The 8,235-nt window shown below is 34.2% G+C and overlaps 1 pseudogene; it reads right to left on the bottom strand.

Annotated features, from left to right (window-relative positions):
* Nucleotides 1-1,194: 1,194 nt before the first annotated feature.
* On the bottom strand, nt 1,195-1,974 carry LOC147525460 (DNA ligase 1 pseudogene; annotated as a pseudogene).
* Between the last annotated feature and the right edge of the window lie 6,261 nt (nt 1,975-8,235).

An 8,235-nucleotide genomic window follows, 5' to 3' on the forward strand; every position in this document is an offset into this window, starting at 1 on the left:
TTTTTAGTACAGAAAATAATAGCATATGTATTAAAGAGGATACTATACATTGCGAGAGGGTGTTAGTGACATAATTCATTTAGTTTCTCATACATACCAAGGTGTTGAGTACTGCTACCGACAAAAACTTGGCTGAAACTGTCTACCGACATAAAAAATGACACAGTCACTTGGCATGTTGACTCGTGTCCTCCTAGGTGAAAATAAGATAAACAAATCTCTTTTCTCTCTTTGAAAACACTTCTTCTCTTTTCATTCTCATATTTCCTTTATAGCAAACCATCCATTACCAACAAATGGACCGAGTGGGCTCTTGACATAATTACAAAAGTCTATGTCTTTTATCTGTAATTAAATTGGAACTATGGGCTTTAGTCCCAATCTTTGTTTTTTCTTATAATTAGAAAATCGGGAACCATACCCATTAATTAAGTCGGTTCCTATTCCGGTTCCGATTCCTTCTCGGGTTATACATTATTATTACTAAAATTACATTTTTAATTACGTAACCGATATAAAAATTGGTTTTTAGTACGACAATAACACTTGTAATTATCATAAATTCAATAATCTTTGAAAATGTTCTAAAAACTTTAAATACATCTCATAAATTGTACGTATGCATGTATTAACTTACATTTCAAATCGAATACGTGTACATTATATTATACGTACATACATATGTCCTATATAAACTAGAAAATTGTGCATGCTATGCACGTTGATGATAAGGAATACATATATTGGAGGGTATGTGATAATGTTAAAAAAAAAACCATGGAAGTGTATGTGATTACGGCGAACTTGTGAACTATCACAACTATACGAATTGATAAGGACATTGTAATAACTGATAACAAAAAATAACCTGGATACATAAAAGTTTGTAAGAGATTTTGTTTACATTTATAGAGTGAGTGACCACTGAAATAATTTTATAGTCTGTCGCATGGCTCTAGCGAAGGTTATGTCACTGATGCTTACACTTATACGTGAGGATCTAAAAAGGCATAATTTTCTGCTTCTTCACATCGAAGGCAACAGCAGACAGACGACCTTATGGAAGAATATTTTAACCTTTTAACTGAATTTACCACGTTTGGAAACCTTCCTGTATTTCGTTCACCATTCCGACTATATATCTCAACATAACCATCTTTCTATATCTGAGCATGTTCATCGTCATACTTATATTCACATGTGAATTTTGAACCCGGCCTGGAACTTATCAAGAATCTGAGAGATTCCTTTAGTTGGTTTGGATAGCATAGATCCAATAAGGACACAAGGAGTAAACCCACATGACTCTGAGAGCTTCAACACACCACTTTCTAGAAGAGCAGGAATGATTCTATCAAAGTCAGGAAATTCTGAGCACACTTTCTTCACAATCTCTGCAACTTCTTCAGGAGAAGACTTAAAATGAAGTTGTGAAGGAGGTCGATTTTCAGAATAAACAGCTGCTTGCCCTAGAACAACTAAGACAGTTTGCTCCCTTAAGTCGATTCCCAGCTTTGACAGAAGTAGACGAATTATATACTGTGGTCCACAATCCGTACCAGATTTAAGAAGTCTCTCGATATGGCTTCTTTTCTATACTTGACTATCTTTCCCAGATTCATTGGCAATGGTGGGAAATGTATTCGAAACTTTGACAACAGTTAATGGAGCAGGCTTATAATTGAATCACTCAAGCTGTGACGAACACCTTTCCTTGACAAAACCGCCTAAATCACAACATTTCTTGACTTTGATAAGAGAAGGCTTACGGATACCAAGCTCTTCTTTAATGTGCTTCTCTGAAATCTTGTAAGTTTTAGCTACTGCCTTGATAAGATCAGATTCACTGATGCCAAACTCTACACCTGAAAAAGAAGTGGCAATCTTGTTACTCGAAAGGTAAACAACAGCTGTCAGATCATTTGGCATGGTAGTAATGACAATCCGAAAAGCGTTACAAAGAATTTCAGTCATCTTCATTCGACTTGATTTATTTATTACCATATATCAAATCGAAAATCCGGGCAAGAAACAAAAAACAGCACTGATTCTCCCTCATTCCAGAATGCAGCAGAATTAGTATCGAAATCTGCAGGATTTTTCTCCAACTGAATGATACCTTGTCCAATCCTTTCCTGTTCAATATTGAGTGAATGAGGTTCATTTTAAGAAGCCCTTGGAGTGGTGGATTCTTTAGGTTTCTGGTTGTCTAACTTTGGTCTCTTGGATGATGGTGAAGAAGTATGGGATGATGGTTGTTTACGTGCTTGAGCTCGAGCAGTAGCCATGAGAACATTAGCATTAGTAGAAGACATTGTAGCCTCAAGAGAAGTCACAATGCAAAGCAAAGGTGCCGATGCATACCTACAATGCAAACCCACATGGACAGTTATGTTGCTAGCGGGGGGTAAAAAAATCCATGTTGTCCAAATGTCAAATTACTTGTAATAGAGGTAGATCTCGTAAAATTATGTCTAATTTAATAGACTTTTACGCTAAAAATTATTAAAGCAATCAAAATCAAACAAAAGGGAACAAATTGAAGACGATGATTTTGCGTGAAGAACAGCTACTTTCATAATCTGTTTTCACAAACACTTAAAATCCTATTTGAAAGCCATGTGAAAAGGTGGATAGATACAATATATTGTCACATCATCCATATGAACTATCAATACCATATTCATGTAAAACGGTTCACCCAAAAAAAAAAAAAAAAAAGTAAAAATTGGTCCAACATTGACCACAGATCTATTGTGAATAAAGGATGGTAGCGTGTTTGTTTGAGAAAAAAATAAAATAAAAAACTGATTACCAAATACTTCCTTATATTCTCGCTCCTTTTACCTAACTACCTAAGTAAGTCAAATTTGATTGCACAATCTACTACAGTACCAATTTTACAAAATACCTTTTTATCATTTTTTGTTTTACAAAATACCTCCAACCATATAGCGATTTGATGTGCATTCCATAGCTAGTTAATTCACATTAAAGTTGAATAAATAAACAAAATAAATGGCACAGAGGAATAATGGTTACCTTAAGACTTGGAAGCAAGTGAAGATTTTGGTTTCTTCAAGCCTAAATGTAGTTGCCATGTGATAATGCAGAAAAATAGGTGCTACTTGTGGCACGACCTATGTTTCCCATCAATATAAGCTGGTCCATCTAACTGAGTTAAAAGCTCGATTTCACCCCATCAAAACTGAACCTTGGGTCTGAATAGCCCGAAACAGGAATGCCTGTACAATTCAAACCCCTCGCCCATATGAACCATTTCTATAACAACCCCAATTTTTAAACAACATAAATTAAATTATTTGATTGAAAATAACTATTATATTATGAAGTCAAGCTTATTCTAAAATTTGTTTAGCTATTGTTGATTTTCAAGAAAAAAAGTTAATGTTTTTACTTGAATTGTTTGTTAGAACTTATGTGGGTATTTTATAATCATTTTGGGCTTGAAAAGATTGTTAAAATGTACCCATTCATATAGGTATGGACCTTGGGTGTTTTTAGACCCATTGGAGGCCCATAGGTTACCTTAAACAGACTTAAAACATGGAATAAATAAGAGCTGCGAATTTTCTCTGTAAAAATATGATTATTCAAAATCAAAACCCTAGCCTCCAATAAAAAGAAGGGGAAGAGGAAGAAAAGAGAAAAAGGGGACGCAAAGTATTGGGCTCACCGCACTATTGATATTCATAGTTGTTTACATCTTGTAGACTTAATAAGGTGAGTTATATTTATTTCTTTTATTGTTTCCATAGAAATAGGATATGTTGTTTGTTATGTGTGATCATATGGATTGTATATTGGGAGGATAAAGCCATTAATAAATTGTATAGAGTTTTGTGAAGAAGATGAACAGTTAACAGTAAACACCATTCTAGAAAAAGTTGTCTGCGCAGTCTTTTAATTCTGTTCAGATGGAGATCTTTCCGCACACGGATGTCTCTCAAATTTAATTCATAGTTTCCTGACACATTTTAGTCTGACATATTAAACTTTTAGACAGATCCAACGGTTGGATTTCTGTCGAGGCGCGCATAAGCGTGACACGTCGTAGTGTTTCTACACCAGAAAAACTGCAGTGTGCAGTCTTTTGTTTCTGCTTAGATGGTGTCGTTTCCATACTCGGATTTGTATGAAATTTAATCCATAGTTTCCTGACACATTATAGTCTGACATATTAAAAGTTTAGACAGATCCAACGGTTGGATTTCTGTCGAGGTGCGCATAAGCATGACAGGTTCTAGTGTTTCTACACCAGAAAAACTGCAGTGTGCAGTCTTTTGTTTCTTCTTAGATGGTGACCTTTCCGTACTCGGATTTGTATGAAATTTAATCTATAGTTTCCTGACACATTTTAGTCTTCCATATTAGATTTTTAGATTTATCCAATGGCTTGATATCTGTCGAGGCTTCCATTAGTGGGACTAGTCGTAGTAGAAACTACACCAGAAAACTGATGGGTGCAGTCCTTTGTTTCTGTTTAGATGGAGGTCAACCTATTATCGGATTGACCTAAAATTTAATCCATAGATTCTTGATATCTAGTTAAATGACATATACAAATTTTAGGCAGATCCAATGGTGGGTTGTCTGTCAAGGCACGGATTAACAAGGTTGTTAGAATTAGCTCAAGTTTAAAATAGATATAGTTGGGTGGTTACATGATGGCATTAGATGGTCAGTGGTTATTATACTTTCGATATATTCTTACTATCGTGAAAATATTGGTGTGGAATGAAAATATATATATATGTTTTATTTTATCGTGATTATTAAAATATTTGGAGAATTGGTTAAGAGCTACGTAAGGCTTGATTCTAATCTTAAAAGATTGAATCATGAAAGCCTTTATGTACAGTCACGATCACTATATCTATAATATATATATTAGTTTGTGTGATAACTATGTGATTGTGTTAGAAAGTACTGTTGTTTTGATACTACATAAATATATATGTGTGAGATAGAAGTTGTATATGAATATAGACTTTAGTATATGTAGATCTGTTTTGGACATTAGTGTGTGTGGAGTTGAATTTGGGGTGTGACAATTTCAGTTCAGAGATGAGTTTGGCTGGCTTAGTCTCATATATAAATGTTACCGAAAAATGTGTGCACATAATTCTCCACACAATTTTGATTTCTAAAATTTTACATAAATAACCACAAATTTATACGATAGCCAAAAATTATTTTCTGACAGTAACCTCAATCTATAGTTACACTAAAGCCCACAAAAATATAAACAATACTTCATGTAACTTTGGTTCTTTGTTAAAAAATATCAAGTTATGTGTTGAGGCTCTTAACATATAGATGAAAACCACCCTCCAAACAAAAGATGCAAGTGAAAGGTGCAAGTGGTCAAGTACACTGTTCTAAAGTTTAAATGTATTGGTAAACCTAGTTTTCATTATTCCAATCATGGAAAAGTTGGAGAGAGAAATCATAGAAAAATTGGAAAGAGAAGGAGAAGAAGATACATAGGATTCAAATCAGGCTATATATTTGAAACCACTTGAGAAATACATAAACTAATGCCTTTTTACTTTAGCAGTGCCGAAGCCCTTACAGATACCATCAAATATCAATCAATATGTGAATCATTAATTTTGTTCCTGATCAATAAGAAGCAATCACAGAAATAGATTAGATTCCATTAATAAGTATGTAACAATGAACACTGCTAGTATATGAAGTGAGCAAAGAAAACTAAGAGTATAAAATACATTATAAAGGTGTGCAATAGAAAAATATACTTCTATGAATTTCATGCATAACATAGATTGAGAGTGTAAATTGATATTATATGGAATGACCTTTAATATTATATAACTTTGAGCAACAACCTCTTCATTAATTGACAGATACAAACATTGTCTAATCAGTTATGTATTGCCTTCATAGAAATCTCTATGGCCCTTGGCCCTTACTAGTAAACACGCATTTATGTCTTACTGCTACTACTTTTCGCTGCCTCGTCTTGTTCGGTTCTTAGTGCCACTAGATTAACCTGAAACAAAGCTAGAGCACAATCTTTAAATTACCTAATTCTAAGAAAAGTAAATAACAACGAAGAAAACGAAACAGCTCAGTAAAACAACAACTCAAGAAAGTTTTGAAGGAGGGGCGTCTCCCATAGCTTTTCTAGGTTGGGGACTTAAAACTAAAAAAGTTTGCGTACATTGAAGAAACTATAGTTGATAACAATAGTATACAATCAGACTTTAAGCCATTAACGTGCTTTCAGAGGCCTCCTTCCAAACTCAACCAAAAACATATGAAAATCACCCTTTCTTGAAAATGATATCAAAATGTTCTAAGAAATATATATTCTCAACACCAAAATCTGAACCAGTTTTACAAACTGAAAGATGGATAACAACAACTTGGGTTGACAGGGCATGTAGTGAGTTCCGTCATGTCGAATTAGTCAGAGTTTAAGCTCCTACTTCATGAACTATAAAAGATATGTATAAAAATAAACCACTTAAAGTCTCCCAACCCCCACTTCAAGTACTGAGCTAACTTTGTATCACCAAGAAATACATGTGTTTCTAACTTCATTACATTTCTCTTTATGGAAAAACAGAAACCAACAACACGCTTCAAAGCTCTAAATCTTTAGTACCTTAATCAAGCAGGTGTATTTTAGAACCATTCTCGCTCATGGGGTGCATATCCTTATAGAGAAAAATAACTTCAATATCCTCATTAGTTCATATCAAAGCCATCCAACATAACAACAATCACCCAACACAATCCATGTAGACCAACCAAATATAAATATCTCATTGTTCCCTTAAAAATAGTCAACAATTCTTTCCTAACCTTTTCTTTTCTACTATTACAGTAAAACTTTTCTAACGTGTCTTAGAAGGATATGTTCGTGTAACCAGTAACTTGGCCCACAACCATTAGCCTTCCCCCTAAATGTTCGGTTCTCGACTTAACCGAATAAACTAAAATCCAAAATTATTTCGACTCCGCAAAATAAGAAAATTTGCAAACAAACATGTGATAAAAGAGCAATTCATGACACCTGATTTTGTGGTTACTCATGTCAGAATCACAGTATATAACTTAGCTAAAAGAACAATCTGTCAGCAACTAACGTAAATTTATATGCATGTGACTAACAAAATTCTAATAGTACCTCCACTGTTTGTTTTCCATCTATATGGTTTTTGATCTCCTAAACCAATACTTGAAAATCTCAGCCATTCCTTGACTGAGATGAGTCCAGGACATATACATGAAAAAACTAAGATCATATATACATGGAAAACTCCAAGACCAAGTTGAAATGAAATGTTTGTCCAAGTTGAAATAAAATGTTTGTCTAAGAACAGCTAACAACACGGCAAATAACACATACATGCAAAAGATGAATGATTAGTTTGATATTGTGACCATTAGTGAGGAAGCCATACTAAAGGTGCTTGTTTTGAACCCCTCTATCTCTATCTAGTTAAGTACCTTAAAAAGAACAACAACCATGTTAAGGCCATCGTCATCTTACTCAAACATCAAGTATGTCAAAATAATATGTTTACCATTAGTAGTACGGTCATAGACATGTTTTTTAACGTCTTTATGTAACCCATTGCTAAAGAGTTTGAGACCTTTAGGAGCTCCTGTTGATTTCAGAAAATATACTCCAGTTAGAATTACCACCAATAACAAAGTAAAAATCACATAATAGAGCAATGGCATGGCGAGAAAAAACGGACACGATTTTTCTTATTTTCCCAGAGAAAGCAATCAAAATAATATAGGAAAATGTCAATATGATGTACCTGGTAGAAATCGCGAACAATATCGTTGGAAAGTGAGCTTCTGAAAAGTTTCTTTGTTTTCTTTTAAAACTACAAAATGTCTTCTCGGATCGACATAATGGAGGAGGAAAGCCAGAAAGGTATGTGTGCGAAGGGTTATTGAGGGTTTAAAATGTAAGAAGAGGAGGAGGCTCTGAAGCGCATTCCAAAATAATTGGGTGGCAAACTAATGAAAATATGGGCGGTTATGCGAGACTTTTGTAGCCCATTTATGAAACGACCATTCTGTTCTGGAGGAGAAGAAGTTGAAGGATTGAGAACGATGGGATTAATAACGTAACTCATTAATGTGAAAAATTTATGAGTCCCGAAATTTATTTTAAACATAAGTGAGGATAACCCCCATGAAAGTTAATGCGTGAAACGTTGCTGT

This window comes from Coptis chinensis, chromosome 1 (genome assembly GCF_015680905.1).
Source record: "Coptis chinensis isolate HL-2020 chromosome 1, ASM1568090v1, whole genome shotgun sequence".
Taxonomy (NCBI): domain Eukaryota; kingdom Viridiplantae; phylum Streptophyta; class Magnoliopsida; order Ranunculales; family Ranunculaceae; genus Coptis; species Coptis chinensis.